General features: G+C 33.0%; 1 pseudogene; it reads right to left on the reverse strand.

Moving 5' to 3' along the window:
- Positions 1-10,367: 10,367 nt before the first annotated feature.
- Positions 10,368-16,903, reverse strand: LOC108325771 (probable LRR receptor-like serine/threonine-protein kinase At5g10290; annotated as a pseudogene).
- Between the last annotated feature and the right edge of the window lie 446 nt (positions 16,904-17,349).

Genomic DNA, 17,349 nt, shown 5'->3' on the forward strand with positions numbered 1-17,349 from the left:
GGATTGATTTTTGGCTTTACTGTAGTCTATTATATTATTTACTTATTTATATTTATATTTTGTTATTTTTATTTTTATTTTTTATTTTTTTTATCTTTTATTTTCGTTTTTTTATCTTTTATTTATTTATTTATTGTTATTTATTTATTTCTTTCTTTTCTCATTTTTTTTATTATTTTTTTATTATCCTAGTTTTATTTAGGCTTAATTACCTACTTAGTCCCCATGTTAAGAGGTGAATTATTGTTTAGTACTCGGTTTTAAAAGTGTAGACATTAGGTCCTAAAGTTGTGAAAATTGTATCAATTGAGTCCCTTCCGTTAAGTGGATAATAACGGAGTTAACTTTCGTCTGACGTAGCAAAGGAATCTGCGTTCTTTATTCTCTCTCTTCTGCCTTTTCCTGAAATCTCTCCAACTTTTTCTCTCTTTTCCTTTACCTTTTACCCCAATGCGTTTTTTATTCTCTCTCTTTTTAACTAACGTTCTGATATTTCACAGCCTTCGTTGTGGATCTGGATGAAATCCCAACCTAGCAGCAAGCTCTTGGTCCCACAAGCAAGGTGGTGGTGGTAGGAGAGGAGGCACTGTTGGTGGTGGCGGCGCTGCCACCGGAAATTCTCTGACAGGAAGGGCATATTGTAAGGGTTGGCACTGGAAGCTGCATAAAAAGGGGTCCCTGCAATGCTGTTTTCATCGATTTAAGCTCTTCCAACTCTTTTTGCAGCATCTTGTTCTCTTCTGTTAGACTTTCACAGCATTTTTTCAGTATCTCACAGTTCACTTCCGTTTGCTTCAGTATCTCACAGTTCACTTCCGTTCACTTCCGTTTGCTTCTCTACCTCTAACTCAATTTCTTCTCCGGCCAACTCATCTCGCTCTCTCTTGATGATGCTTGATGAGTTAAGAAACGAAGACACTGCACTCGGAGGAGAAGCACGACGGTGAAAATCAAAACATTCATCGGAATCCTTCCTTTTCTGGCTTTGTCTTTGTCTTTGCCTTCGTTCATGGCTCTTCATGCATGTTTCTTGTGACTGATCTTGGAGGCCAAGACCAAGACCTAGTTGAAGGTTAGAGGTACCTAAGACCATGATATTCTGAGAAAGATCTAATGAACAGAGTTCAATTGATGCAGTAATCTTATGAACAGTCTACAGCAATGCGCAAAGAGGAGTGAGAGGTAGAAGATGAAAGAATGGAGAGAGCGAGAGAGATGTGGAATGGTCCAAAGAGAACAATTTATAGTGGAGAGGGTTTTTGGTGGGGACCCTTTTATTATTGTTCATCAAGAAACAAATGAAATAATTAATGCATTAAAGGAAAATACAAAGTCTTAAATTACTAATATTGCCTATGATAGAAAGTTTTTATGGAAAGCAATAATAAAAAAGCATCCAAAACAAACTAAAGTATACTTATTTTTTACTAAGCTTATTTTTATCTTTTGTAAAAGGATTTTTTTTTTAATTATTTTTAAGAGATATTTTTAATAAAAATATATTTTGAGCTGTCTGTATTTAAAATTTTTGTTATTTCCATAGGCAGTTTATAATAAATTGCAAAGCCGTGTCATAAGGATCATATGCTTTTCTATTTGCTGAAATCGAAATGCGTAAGTGCATTTTTATTGTAACTATATTTTTATGATGTATATCGTCATTTTCTTTAATAGAAGAAATCTACTTGATATTAAAATTTCCATTGAATTTGTATCTTCTATAAAATAATATTCCTTACAAAAAAATATTTTATTATTTTTAATTATAAATATGAAAGTAATAATTTACTGTAAAAACATAATTAACTACAGATAAAAAAATTATATAAATATAATTTTATAATTTTTTTAACTTTTTTATCATTTAAATAAATTGACACATTAATTATTAAAATACAGCGTGTCGTTAAAAGGAAACGTTTAAATTATTATTATTATTATTTTTGAAAACGTAAAGTATTTATAGTAAATATTAAAAAAACTCCACGATTTAATCTAATCTAAGTATATTGAATTGAGTTTTTTTCAGTCAAGTTAAATCTATCTAAACTCCAACTTAATCTTTTATGGATTGAATAACAAGTTTATTAAATCTATTAAACGATATTCATTAATAATGAGAATATAATTATTAGGCAATTTATTTTAAGTCTCTGGTAAGCGGACAAATCCTACAAAAGCTATGCGGCTGTGTCATTGTATGTGGTATATAGTATACGTGGAAAGTAGTCGTCGCCACAATAGAAAAACTCACATGATATTTCACCCTTTTGCAGTTTAATTGTATTATGTTAGGCCTGCTCAAGAGCTTGATGCTAGGTTGGGATTTCATCCAGATCCACGACGAAGGCTGTGAAATATCAGAACGTTAGTTAAAAAGAGAGAATAAAAAACGCATTGGGGTCAAAGGTAAAGGAAAAGAGAGAAAAAGTTGGAGAGATTTCAGGAAAAGGCAGAAGAGAGAGAATAAAAAACGCAGATTCCTTTGTCACGTGAGACGAAAGTTAACTCCGTTATTATCCACTTAACGGAAGGGACTCAATTGATACAATTTTCACAACTTTGGGACCTAATGTCTACACTTTTAAAACCGGGTACTAAACAGCAATTCACCTCTTAACATGGGGACTAAGTAGGTAATTAAGCCTTTTATTTATATATATATATATATATATATATGTATATTTATTTCTTCTTACATTTTTATTATTTTATTTTTTATTTTTATTTTATTTTCATCTTTAGTTTTACCTATTTAAAGTTTATTTTGTTTAATATAATTAATACGGTTAAAAGAAAAAAAAAGAAAAAAAGGGAGATATGAGAAAAGAGAGAATGTTTTCGGGTTGGGGGACAAAAAAAAGAAACAGTGTGTGCTGGAGGGGAGTTTTCTGCAGAGAGCGAGTGGTGGCAGATGCGTGAGGGACGTACGAAATTGGTACAAGGCGATTTGGACATATGGGCTGGGTACGGAACGATTTGGGGGCAGAGAGAATTGCACAAAAACACAGAGAGAGAGGGAAGGCGAGGATTCTGGTTTTGGGGAGAAAAGCAAAGGAGTGGATACTGCTTCTTCGGACCTTGATCTTGAGTCATCATCCAGTCACAGAAGGGCATCCACCATTGGCTCCGGCAAAGAAAGACAAGGGCCAGAGGAGGAAGGAGAGGAAGTCACCGGATACTCGCAGCTAGCAGCAGCCATAGAGCTCCAAGAGGTAAGCCTCTTGCTTACCTGTGTGGTCATGTATGCTTACTGCATAACTGCCTTTTATGCTTATTCCATTTTGCTTTTATGCTTATTCCATTTTGCTTATGCTACGGTGAGTCTGCCACATTCCCTATTTTAGAATCTTATAGCATTCGTTCATCCTTTTCCTCTAAGCATCAATCTTCATCCCTTCATGACACTGAACCTCCAACACCCATCATCCATATTCACCCACTGCCACAAGCCATATTGACACCCACGACCAACATCTATCATCTTCGTCCCTTCCCTCTTCGTTTTCACCTCCAACATTTGATCTCAAGCACACTGACACAATTCCCTTTTTGCTCGCCACCCCATCTTCATCCTTACCTCCCAGCCAACATCCATCTCGTCTTCCCCACGGGATACCACCTCCAGCATCATCATCTTCACCCGTAACCATCTTCAACACGACCAACATTCATCATCAACCCCAACAAACAAATCCAGTGTTTCCCCCTCACGCTCATATGCACACAACACACTCATCGTTTCCAATCCCAAATAGACGAGAATCAATCAACATTAAAACAATCAATAATTGGTGTTGCGGGGATGTTTAGCAGTTGAGAAAATCCTCAACTGGAGAGGGAGGAGAGTGACGCTGGTGGCGCCGGTGAGGAAGCGCGCTCATTCTGCAATTGTGAAACCCTAACTTTGGATGGAAAGTATATGTCACGTGACATCTTCTCATTGGCCTCAAATGACCCCAATATGCCACGTCAACAATAATTGTACAAGTCATCAAGTTTTTGCCAGCGGAGCAAGTTTGCCGTTAGCCATTTTAACGTTGTAAGCGAAAAGGAATAACGTGAACCTTTTTTGCAAAATATAGGATGATACTGAACTTTTGAAAAAAAGGAGGACAACTTTGAACAGACCCTACAAACCGAGGGACCAAAATAGGTATTAAACCTTTTTTTATATGTTTGTGTAGCAGTCTTTTAATATATATATATATATATATATATATATATATATATATATATATATATATATATATATATATATATATATATATATATATATATATATATATATATATATATAACACGTATCGGCACTTAAACGCCTTTTTAAGGCAGAAAAGAAAAGAACGTGGGAGGCGCGAGCAAGAAACAAAAAAGGTGAGATTCAATCATCGTTCATCTAGCAGGTATTTCATTTCTCATTCTTTTTGGTTTCTGAAGGTTAAAGGTTTTTACTCCTCTTACTAACCATTTTTTTTAAGTAAAAAATGTTTGGACAAATATGGCGCCGCTTCTATTCCAAGAAGCCGGAGCCAAAGAAGTTATCAGAAATTATGTCGCAGCGAAAGAAAACCTGGCGAGATGAAGTGCTAGCAGAGCAGGAGAAAGTAGGTGATATTTTGAAGTCTCTTATAAAGGCAGAAGAAGACAAAGAAAGAAAGGAGGCAAAGTAGGTATTTGAAAGGTTGGTGAAGCATCGGGAAGCATGTAACCTGCCGAAGTTAAAAGAAAGTTTTGAGGAGTGGTTTGATCGTCTGAAAAAGGAAACAGAAAGGGAGAAAAGAGAAGCAGAGAGGAAACTATTTTGGGAAAAAATGGAGGCAGAAGGTGTCGGGAGGAACCCGTCGGAGTTGGAGGAGTATTTTGACAGTAAGAAAAGAGAATCGGAGAAAAGAGTAGCGGAGTGTGTAACGTTTGGTGCATTTGTAAACCTTACATAAGCTTTCTTGTATAGCAAAGTGAAGAACATCATCTCACAATACTAAGCAATGTGGGACTAAAAACACACTACAAAAACTTAATCAATTACACCATTCAATTCAAATCATCCTATATACTTCAAATCCAAAGTACCGTACAAAACCGTACAATAGTCCAAAATTCAACATGCATTCATTTACAAGGCAGATTCAAGAAATAATTCAAAGAAAAATAATTAGCTCCCCTTACCTGGGTTCAAGGACAATGAAGGAGAAGGGGATAAATGACTTACCGATCGGAATGAAGAGGACGCTCGGTAGAAAGGGAAAGAGAAAACCTTTAGGGCAAGGGTTGTAAAGAGAGAAAGGGAAAGAGCTCAGGAAAGTGAAAAAGAACTATGAGAAGCCCTTCCTAAGGTTAAGCTGGCCTTAGGCTGATGGGCTTGGCTGCCACACATAAGGCCCAATGACTTCTTATTCATTTACAGGACCTTACAAAGTGGAAACGATCTTGAAAATAAATGCAGGCAGCGCTGGACAAGCCGGAGTTAGAAGAAAGTGTGAAGGAGCAGTTTGACAGTACGAAAGAGAAAACAAAGGCGAAGAACAGAGAAGCAGAGAGGAAACAATATTGGGAAAAAATGGAGGCAGAATGTTGTTGGAGGATTTGGATGGAGAAGTGGAAAAGAAAATAGAATTGGAGAAAAGAATACCGAAGTGGAAACAAGTTTGGGAAAAAAATTGAAAAAGAACCTGCCGGAATCGAATTGGTCGGAGGAGTCGATTTAGTGCGTTACTAAGGAACAAGATGAGGAAAAGAAGCCGAAGAAGACAGATTCATAAACATTTACACTTTTTTTTTAGATTCAACCACAAACACGAAAGTTTTCCTATCATATCAGTGAAATGAAATTTGGATAGTTTACTTTTCTTTTTCTTCCTTTTTAAGTATGTCACTGTTACCTCTTCTATTTTTGCAGTTTTTAAAAGTATATCACCTTTGTTTTGAAATCCTGCACAAACCTTGTGTGGAGGGGAACCCTTTGGCATGATGATGGAGGAGACAAGGGCGTTGTCGCGACGGTCATGGGGGTTGGCGTTTCTGTGGCGGCAGCTCCTGACGACGGCGGAAGAGAGGCGGCGGCAGGCGGTGCCCAAGGTGGAAAAGCCTCAACCCTAGGTTAGTGCGAGAGAAACGAGGGAGAGAAGGCGATGCAGCCAAAGGTGGCCACGGTGGGGCTAGGTCTCGCCGACGACGTCGAGACGAGGTGTCGCCAGTGGCGCGGTGGCCGGTTCCGGCTGAAGAGGTGGTGAGCCTACGGAGAGAGTAGGAGACCTTGGGTCTCTAGAGAGTGTGTGAGCTGAGGGAGTGAGCTTACGAGAGAGTGTTGGATCTGAGTGGGTGAGGAATGGAAGGGGAATGCTGAACCCCTAGGGGATTCTAGGTCAGAAAAGCCAACTCGGGCCAGTGTTGGGTCAAGCCCAAGGAAAAAAACTCCTTTCTCCTTCGTGCAGCCCCTGTTTCTCACTTCCGCACCCCCTTTCAGTTTGGGTTTAGGCCCAATCCATTGACAAAAGAAAAAATAGTTTAGACACCCCAGTTTCTCATTTTGGCACCCCCTACTATTTGTTTTATTTTTATTACTTATTTGTTTTTCTTTATCTCTTTTATTTTGTTCCCTTATTTATCTTATTCTATTTGTTTTTTTTTATCTTATTTTATTATTTTTATTGTTGTTTTAGTTTTTATTGTTTTCATTTTATTTTATTTATCTATTCTAAATATTTATTTATTTTAAAATACATATTTAATAATACATAAAAAATAATATATATATATATATATATACAAAATTTACAAAAATATTTTAAAGGTTTAGGCACATGTGTGATCACACGCATGGTCCTTGTGCTAAAACCTTTTCTTCTTCTTTTCTCAAAAAAAATAATAAAATGTTTTAAAGGTTTAAACACATGTGTGATCGCACGCATCGTCCTTGTGCTAAAACCCTTTCTTCTTCTTTTCTAAAAAAAATAATAAAATATTTTAAAGGTTTAGGCACATGTGTGATCGCACGCATCGTCCTTGTGCTAAAACCTTTTCTTCTTCTTTTCTCAAATAATAAAAAAATATTTTAAAGGTTTAGGCACATGTGTGATCGCACGCATCGTCCTTGTGCTAAATCCTTTTCTTCTTCTTTTCTCAAATAATAATAAAATATTTTAAAGGTTTAGGCACATGTGTGATCGCACGCATCGTCCTTGTGCTAAAACATTTTCTTCTTCTTTTCTCAAAGAATAATAAAATATTTTAAAGGTTTAGGCACATGTATGATCGCATGCATCGTCCTTGTGCTAAAACCTTTTCTTCTTCTTTTCTCAAATAAAATACGAAAATATATTTTAAAGGTCAAGCACATGTGTGATCGCTCGCATCGTCCTTGTGCTAAAAAACATTTTCTCTTTCTTTTATAAAAAAATACAAAAATATATTTTTAAGGTTTAGACACATGTGTGATAGTTCGCATCGTCCTTGTGCTAAAAACTTTTCTCCTTCTCACATGAAAATACCAAAATATAAAACATTCACATCTTTAAACAACAATCAACCTTTCTCCCAGAACTACGTGATCCTTGATTCTCCATCAAGAGTGGAGATACGTAGGAGCAAGGTTGGTCCTTGTCAGGTTCACTTCCCCAAAAATCCAAATTTATCCATAATCAATTTTTCCAAACAAAATTCTCAAACAATTCTCCAAACAAACTTTCCAAATAGTTTCCAAAAGAAATACGTAACCCTGATTTCTCATTTTGAATGAGAATACGTAGGAGCAAGGTCAATTCTTGTCGGGCCCAAAAAACTAAAAAAATATATTTTGTTTATTTAGATTTTTATTTTAGGGGATAGTTAAACATTTTGAAAACCACATCATATTCGTGCATTTAGTTAAAGGTACTGCCTTAGGGCAGGCGTTGTAGGGTGCTAATATCTTCCCTACACGTAACCGACTCCCGAACCCAGAATATGGTTTTCGTGGACTGTGTCTTACTATTTTATGGTTTTTCCGTAGTTTTCCATAATAAACTGTGGTGGCGATTCCAAAATCTCTTTTCAAAACCCGTTCCATTTTTGGATCGTCGTCCCGTTGCGATTCCGGTTGCGACAAAGGGTAATAAAGGAAAGAAGAGAGAAATAAACACAAGTAAGAAGTATTTGTTTTGGTGCATTTGTAAACCTTACATAAGCTTTCTTATATAGCAAAGTGAAGAACACCATCTCACAATACTAAGCAATGTGGGACTAAAATCACACTACAAAAACTTAATCAATTACACCATTCAATTCAAACCATCCTATATACTTCAAATCCAAAGTACCGTACAAAATCGTACAATAATCCAAAATTCAACATGCATTCATTTACAAAGCATATTCAAGAAATAATTCAAAGAAAAATAATTAGCTCCCCTTACCTGGGTTCAAGGACAATGAAGGAGAAGGGGATAAATGACTTACCGATCGGAATGAAGAGGACGCTCGGTAGAAATGAAGCCCTCTACTCCACGGACGCTTGGGTAGCACCAAAATCGAATTCCTATGGTTTAAGGAGCTGGGAATCTAGAGAGAAGTCAGAGAAAACCTTTAGGACAAGGGTTGTAGAGAGAGAAAGGGAAAGAGCTCAAGAAAGTGAAAAAGAACTCTGAGAAGCCCTTCCTAAGGTTAAGCTGGCCTTAGGCTGATGGGCTTGGCTGCCCCACATAAGGCCCAATGGCTCCTTATTCATTTACAGGACCTTACAGAGTGGAAACGATCTCGGAAACAAATGCAGGCAACGCTGGACAAGCCAGAGTTAGAAGAAAGTGTGAAGGAGCAGTTTGACAATACGGAAGAGAAAACAGAGGCGAAGAACAGAGAAGCGGAGAGGAAACAATATTGGGAAAAAATGGAGGCAGAAGGTTGCTGGAGGATCCCGACAGATTCGAATTGGATGGAGAAGTGGAAAAGAAAATAGAATTGGAGAAAAGAATACTGGAGTGGAAACAAGTTTGGGAAAAAAATGGAAAAAGAACCTGCCAGAGTCGAATTGGTCGGAGGAGTCGATTTAGTGCGTTACTAAGGAACAAGATGAGGAAAAGAAGCCGAAGAAGACGGATTCATAAACATTTACACTTTTTTTTAGATTCAACCACAAACACGAAAATTTTTCTATCATATCAGTGAAATGAAATTTAGAGCAGTTTACTTTTGTTACCTCTTCTATTTTTGCAGTTTTTAAAAGTATATCACCTTTGTTTTGAAATCCTGCACAAACCTTATGTGAAATTTTCAAAATATACTTAAACCTGTTGGGAACAAGGGTAATAAAGGAGAGAAGAGAGAAATAAACAACAGTAACAAATATTTGTTTTGGTGTATTTGTAAACTTTACATAAGCTTTCTTATATAACAAAGTGAACCACCATTTCACAATACTAAGCAATGTGGGACTAAAAACACGCTACAAAAACTTAATCAAAATACACAAAAACAAAACTAACAAAACCTTCTGATAATATATTTTTGTAATAATGTTATAAATAGAGCTAAATTGAAATGTGTAATACTTTAGATAAATTGAGTTAAAGTGTAATATGATAGGAGGGAATTGAAACATATCGAATTATTCTAAATTGTGTTTGAATTGTTTTGAAGTATCTAACTTATTTGAATTATTATTTATAATATCTTATTTTAGAGTAAATTTTACAATTTCATAAATTATTTAAAGAAAACTCTATTTTAATTAATTCAATTCAGTTTTTTTTAATTTTTGAAGTAAACTTTTCTACATTACATACATATTCCAAAAGTATAATATATTTCGGGCTCTACAATCTAAAATAAATTTCAGAATTTTTTTTATTAAGGGTAAAACAGTTATTTTATGGAGGAAGAAAACATGAAGGTGAAGCAATGGCCTAGAAAACATGTAAAAAAACAGTTTTATGACGTACTTGAATATTGGAGTTTTAGCAAATGCACAATAAACTAAAATACAATTATGCCTATCTACTTGAAAAATCTGCTGCTGCACTACGAACATTGAGATTATTCAAAACACCAAAACGAGAAACAAGTTTTTGTGTCTTCTCTCATCTTAACGTTTGCAAGTTTTCAAGTCCAAACGAAACACAGAGTAAGTGCCAGATCACTGTTTGACAAGCCGCAATATAATGTTGTAGTTGTTGGGTACCCTGTAATGTAATGGGATAGATCACACCAACAGATTTTCCTAATAAATTCCTTACTTATCCAGAAACAAAAAACAAGTTCCTTGGAACATCAAAATTTTACAACCATTTCCCCCCTTTCTTTACAGTTGGAAAACAAGAAAAATCATATTCCTAATCAAGCTTAACCCATCATAAAAGGATATTAGTTACAAGATACAACATACATGTTTTAAATTTATAGATAATCTCATCTCCCACACAACTCAATGGCATCTTGATTATAGACGGAATCTTCTCCCCAATCAAATCTTCTTTGTAATCTCTCGTATTCTTGTCTCCGATTGACCTCACGTGCTGCCATTCCTCCCACCTTTCAGCCAACCCTTCTCCTTCAAGCATTCTTACCACCTTAGACATTGGTGGACGGTCTGTTAGGTATCATATTACTAAAATAAGACTCTCACAACTAAAATAAAAATGAGAAAAATTTATAACTAACACAAGACCAAGGACAAGAAAAATATTTACTAGATAAAAGAGATTACAACACCCTCTCTTTAAAGCAAGGAGGATACAAGTAATGTTTGGTGCATTTTACACCTTCTCTTCTTACACCTCTATTTATATGCAAATGAGGGAGGGAAGTCTTTGCCCACTTTAGATGTGAGACTTCTAACAACAACTTCTAACACGGTCCTCTGGTGTTGCTTGCGTACACAATAACGCAACTTGTATAATCATTTTTACTTCTAGTAGATTGTAATTTTTAGGTTTAAACCCTCCCTTAGGTTCTCATTTTTTTATCCTAACCGTTAACTCGTCTCAGACTACGTTAAATTAAGGTCACATGGTGTAGAGAGAATGTGCTTATGTGTATTTGTGCAAAGAGTGTTTTGATTGTGCATTTGTGCAAAAAGTGCTTTGATTATAATCATTAGATATATAATTTTATTACTTTGAAACGTTAAAAATATAATATATGTGTTGAATTTATTTAAATTTAAAAATAATATATATTTTTTAATGAAATTCATACAAAAATAATATAGATAAATAATTAACTATTGTACATTATTAAGCAAACTTTTTAAGTATATATTTTCTTTTTAATTTTCTGAGTTTTTCTTTAAAAATAAATTTATATAAATAAAAAATATATAAAATACCGTAATTCACTATAATAATATTATTTTATCTTAAGACAAAACATCACATCTTATATATTAAAGATTTATTTTTGTATTTTTAATATAATATTATTAAATTATTTCATTTTATATAACTTAATCCTAAATCATACAGGCTAGGATAACAAAATTTAATATAAGTAAAAGTAATTTTATTAAAAAGTTTATATGATTAAATATTTATAAAGTCTTATCTATTACAATTAATTTATGATTTTTTTATATATTGATTATTTTATTTTAATAATATTAAAAAAATATATTAAGATAATATATTAATTTAATTAATAATTCAATTTAATCATATTCACTAGTCATTATTTTAAATTAAATTATTTTAAATTTAGTTTTCTAATTTTAAAATTTTATAAAATTATGTGTATTTTAATTGAATATTAATATACAAAATTGTTTATATTATATCAAATTATTATATAAAAATAATAACTTATTTAATATTTTTTTTAGATGACTATTTGAGAGAAAACATTTCTTTTTAAACTAAAATATGTTTATTATATTTTAGATTTCATAACTAAAAATAAGTCTTATATATAATTTTTTAAATTTTTGTCAAAATAAATTCATAAAAACATTTAAACACAAAGAAAATTAAAAAATTATGTATTTTTACAATTCTATCCAAATATAAATAATTTTTAGACTTATAAAAGATAACTTATTTTAATATTTTTTTAAAATTATTTTATTTTTAAATTTAAATAAATTCAACATATATATTATATTTTTAACTTTTCAAAGTAATAAAATTATATATCTAATGATTACAATAAAAAACACTCTCTGCACAAATGGACAATCAAAAACACTCTCTGCACAAATGGACAATCAAAACACTCTCTGCACATACACACGTCAACACATTCTTTCTGCACTATATGGCCTTAATTTACCGCCGTCTGAGACCAGTTAACGGTTAGGGTAAAATGTGTTCATTTTTACAAAAGAATATGACCCAATTGAGATAAATGAAAAAATGAGGACCGAACTGATATTTTCATGCAAAAATAAGTAATAAGGAAGGGTTTAAACCTAATTTTTATATAGGTTGCGATCAACAATGGCGTCTAATCTTTTCTCCCGTTCTAATTTCTTAACCTGTAGAACACAAAAATGCAGTAAACACAGTAATCAGATAACCAACGAGTGAAAAGCATTAATGGTGCATTTTGGTTTTTGAATAATGATGACCACAAGCAACATGTTCGCTACGGCAGAACGCTAAACAAACACCGCAGTTCAGCTTTTCTTCATCAACATTATCATATAAATAACGCACACCAGCTTATTCCAACCTAAATCAAAATGCCTATGTACTATTATAGCTACACGAACTTCCTTGGCTCACTACAGCATTACTCATGTCAAGAGGGGTAATGATATACTCTTTAGGTAGAGCAACTATGACCGGCTGATTCTTGAACACAACCACTCACGAAATCACCCAAGAGTCACACAAAAGATATAAAGCGTGCTAAACACAAACAAGAAACAAACCAAAAAGACAACAAATAAGGAGGCCATGATGTTAGAAAGTGATCTTACATGGTCAAGTAGCAGCACGTCATCTTCCTCTTCTAATCGTGAAAAGTCAATTGCTCGTTGACCTGTAACGAGCTCCAAGAGCATAATCCCATAACCAAAAACATCAGTCCTTCCCGAAGATTTTCCAGTGGACAAATATTCTGGAGCTATGTGGTCCATCGTGCCACGAATTTCAGTTGTCACGTTGGTTTTCCGAACATCAACTAACTTTGCCAAGCCAAAATCACCAACAACAGCTTCAAAATCTTCATCTAGTAATACATTAGCTGCCTTCACATCCCGATGAATAATCTTAGGATTGCAATGCTCATGAAGATATTCTAAGGCTCGAGCTGTTCCCAGGGCCACTCGTTTTCCAGTAGGCCAGTCCAGAACAGGTTCACCAGGTTTGAGTTCTGCATCAGTATTCACTTGGTAAACCATCACTGGTAAAGATGCCAGATTTTACATATACACAACAAAATGTGGAAATCCAACCTACCCAAACACATTAAAGAAAGTATACAAAAATCATATTTAAATCTTAATCATTTAATCTCTGTTATTTATGGTTATGATATCATGTAAAGGTTATAAAGCTCAATATTTAAAATAGCAGCAGTCAGATGGCGGTGTTAGTGATGAAACCCCCATTGACACTTTTCATATCTTGTTTTATTTTGAAGTTCCTCAAATAAAAGTAATTTATAAAAGTATTTTTCTTTTGAAAAGACCATAAGATAGAGTTAAAGAGTCAAACCACGCTTGCATTCAAAAAACAAGTGAAAACCAGCAAAAACAGGAGAAATAGATTGGTTTAGGAAATGTGTACCGCAAAACTAAAACTAGGACTCGGTTGGGTCAGAAGTCAAGTCAGGATAGAATAAATCCTAAAAATGGTTGGCATATATCCTCAATTGTGTACTTTAAATATTTTTACCCAGTTATTTTCTTATAAGTTTAAAATGATAATATGACTGAAACAATATAAGAACTTATCGTGATGATATTCAACAATATGAAATCTGAATGGTCATACAACTCCAGTTACAGAAGTAAATAATACTTTCTTTTTGTAGAAATTCAAATTGAATGCCTAGCATACCAGTGACGCCAAAAATGATTTATTAATTGTTACCTCGAAGACGATAGGCGACACTTAAGTTCTGCATAAAAGGGATAAACCAAGAGACGCTCAGTCGGGGTAGTACAAAACCCAATCAACCGTAACAGGTTCCTATGCACAGCTACACTTATCGTCTCAACCTCACGCTGGAAAGCTGCATCTCCCCCAGGACTTTCATAATCAGTTAACCTTTTGACAGCAACTTTTGTGTTATCAGCAAGAACACCTTTATAGACCTTTCCAAAGCCTCCCTGTCCTAAAACATTCTTCTCACTGAAGTTGTCTGTAGCTATCTGTAATTCCAACAACGAGGCCAGTTTTTGATTTATGTGATGAACCTGGCAAAAGTAGACAGATTAGTATTCCGCTTGTAGAGAGGAATGAGGAAGAGATAACATGCACATCAAAAGGATGGAATAAACGTTCAAATAAAGTAACCTTGGTCTGCATTATCAGATTCGCAAAGTCGATGACCACAGTCCAAATTATTTCCAGTGAAACTGCAATAATGAGCACAATCACAAGAGTAAAATGTAATGGTAAAAATTATGTTAAAAATGGAAAAGCATCTCATGCACATAAATTAAAATAATATTCTAGCCGAGGACTCCGTGCACAGAGCATGCCATGTGGTCCCACAAGATAAAAGGGGGAACAAAAACATTTTCAAATTTATAGTTAACTACATAACCAAACAATAAAATTAAGAATTTTTTTATCATTAATGCTCTCATTTGCTGCACTTATAATGTGAGTTCCTTAACATGGTATTTGATCCACTTTGACCAAGTAGATGAGAGTTCAATCCTCATTACTCCTTTATTCTCATTTTAAATCAACTTGTTGCAGAAAATATTACTGCACAAAGTTTTGTCTATTCTTCAGGATCAAAAGGCCTATATATGACAAGGTATGTTAAAAGATACAAGTAACAACAGTTCTAGGTTTTCAAGCAAAAACCTAAGCTATTTTAGTAAGAATATAAAACACTCCAACACCTTTCATTCAACAATACTAATCTAGTGTCCAATCAATTTATTTCCTGGATGTTGAAAATGTTGTAATAATCCAAACATTCTGTATTAACTGTAATAATTACAGTTATACAGCCTTGCATAGCTTTAAATAATAGTAAACTTTGTAAATTCAGTGTGTAAATGAGAAAGTCTCTTGTTTCTCAATTTACTAATATAATTCAACATATCAAATTCTAAATTTCACAATACATAATTCACACATCAACATTATTAAATCAACAAAAACACAATTTTAGTATACCAACCAAAGTTTCACAATCATTTTATCAAATTAAACTACAATTTAATAGAACTATTTAAACTTAATCTAACTTTACTTAAATGGATAAATGCACTTAGATTCTCGTGTTTTACACATTATAAACTCTCACAGGCTCCATAATCTCGTATTACATATGTTTTTCTCTATTTATATATAACAAACTTTAATCAATGATAAAAACATACAAGTCCAAAACACAACACATGAACAAAATTTTTAAAATACTAACAAGAATGATAAAAAAAGATAACTTACTCTGTTCAAGATTATGATAAAATAAAATTGTAAACTTCGATGTCGTATGTTGTACTCTAATATTCAAATAAATGAAGAATGAAATAAAAAATCTAAAAAAAACATTTATTTATAAAAACGATAATTTTTGTAAAATAAGATTTGATAATAAAAATACATCTATAATTAAACTTTTTAGAATAAAATAATCAAAATCAAAATCACCAATACTCTTAAACTATTAATTTTTCAAGTCCTTACATATGAACATATTTTACTAAAAAATAAATATCTAAGAAAGTCTTCTTATTGTTACCCTTAAGAAGAATAGTCTGAGTTAACATATATTTATTGCTTCATAAGAGGAATGAAATTGAGAATAATATGAACAAAGAAAGTGATATGATGGTTTAATCGTTTAGCAGAATTAAAAAAGAAAAAGAAAATAGTAAAAGACGTAAACAAGATATTTTTGAATGACGTAATTATCTCTTAATACAAAGAGACATAAGAAAGTAAATACAATTATTAAAAATAAATATAACATAAAAATATTATATATTCGTAAAATATTTTTTATTCATTTATAGTGAATATATATACTATATATAATAATAATAATAATAATAATAATAAATTTGTAAAAAAGAAACAAATATAGTTAAAAGTACTTATTTATTATATTTTTTATATTTATTAACTGACATAGAATAACAAAATTTTACTTTTTTTTGTTATAGTCATAAATGATATAATGATATTTAAATATTCTTCACTCTCTTTATTATTGTTTTGTTTGTAATATATAGAGAAAAAAAAATCTTCATCAAGTATGATATGATATCATGTTTCGTGTATCGTTTTCCATTACTCGAGAGAATGATGCTCAATAACCATGTTTTATTTCTTTTTCTTCTACATATAAATGTTAGTTTTTCTAAAAAAAAAAAGAACTTTTGATTCTTTACTTAAATGCTAGTAATAGATATCAAATATATAAATAAAAAAATTACTTATATTTCTTGTAAGGACTTGGACATGAGTCAGCAAAAAGGGATGACAGATGGCAACAGATGAGAGGTTGAGTATTTTAAAATAAAATTGCATTGGTTTTGAAACGCTGATTTTTAACTCATTCCTCTTGTCTGAGAAACCATTTTTTTCCGTGCAAGCTCTCTCCTCCTCCTATATCTTCTCCCTTTCCATTCTTCACACTGAACCATTAAATTCTCGATTAGGTGCTGCCCCAATGATCACAAAGTAGCGGGTCTTGCTTTTAGTCGATCAATTTCTCCAATCAAAACCGGTAAGTGAAATCCCCTTTCTTTTGTTCACCTTAAAGCAGTGATCATGCAACAAATCCGGTTGCATGTAGCCATGGTGTATTTTTTTCCCAAGTTCTAGCTCCAATTAGGTTTTCAAAGTTGTCTTCCGTTTCCAATTTGTGATCAATGGGTAAAATTAGTTTTTCATTGAGGTGCAAGTGAGCAATTGGAGCCTCTGTGTCTTGAGTTGTTCGACTGAGAGGTAAGGGAAGCTGGAGTTTTTGTGTTGTTCTGTGAAATTCTTGAATTTGCATGAGTTAGATTTAGTAGATATAATGATAGAGTGCATGTAAAGTTTATGGGTTGGATTTTAATTAAGGATAATCTGAAAACTTGTGATTTTGCCTATTTGATCGTGTACTGCTGGTTGATGTTGATATGATCTGTGAATTGGATGATTAGGAACTGGTATTGATACAATGATGTGATAATTTTGAATGCTTAGAAGAAATGAATTCTGTTAAATAATTTATTAGGAAATAACCATGTGAATCATTGAA

Source organism: Vigna angularis, chromosome 1 (genome assembly GCF_016808095.1).
Source record: "Vigna angularis cultivar LongXiaoDou No.4 chromosome 1, ASM1680809v1, whole genome shotgun sequence".
Taxonomy (NCBI): Eukaryota; Viridiplantae; Streptophyta; class Magnoliopsida; order Fabales; family Fabaceae; genus Vigna; species Vigna angularis.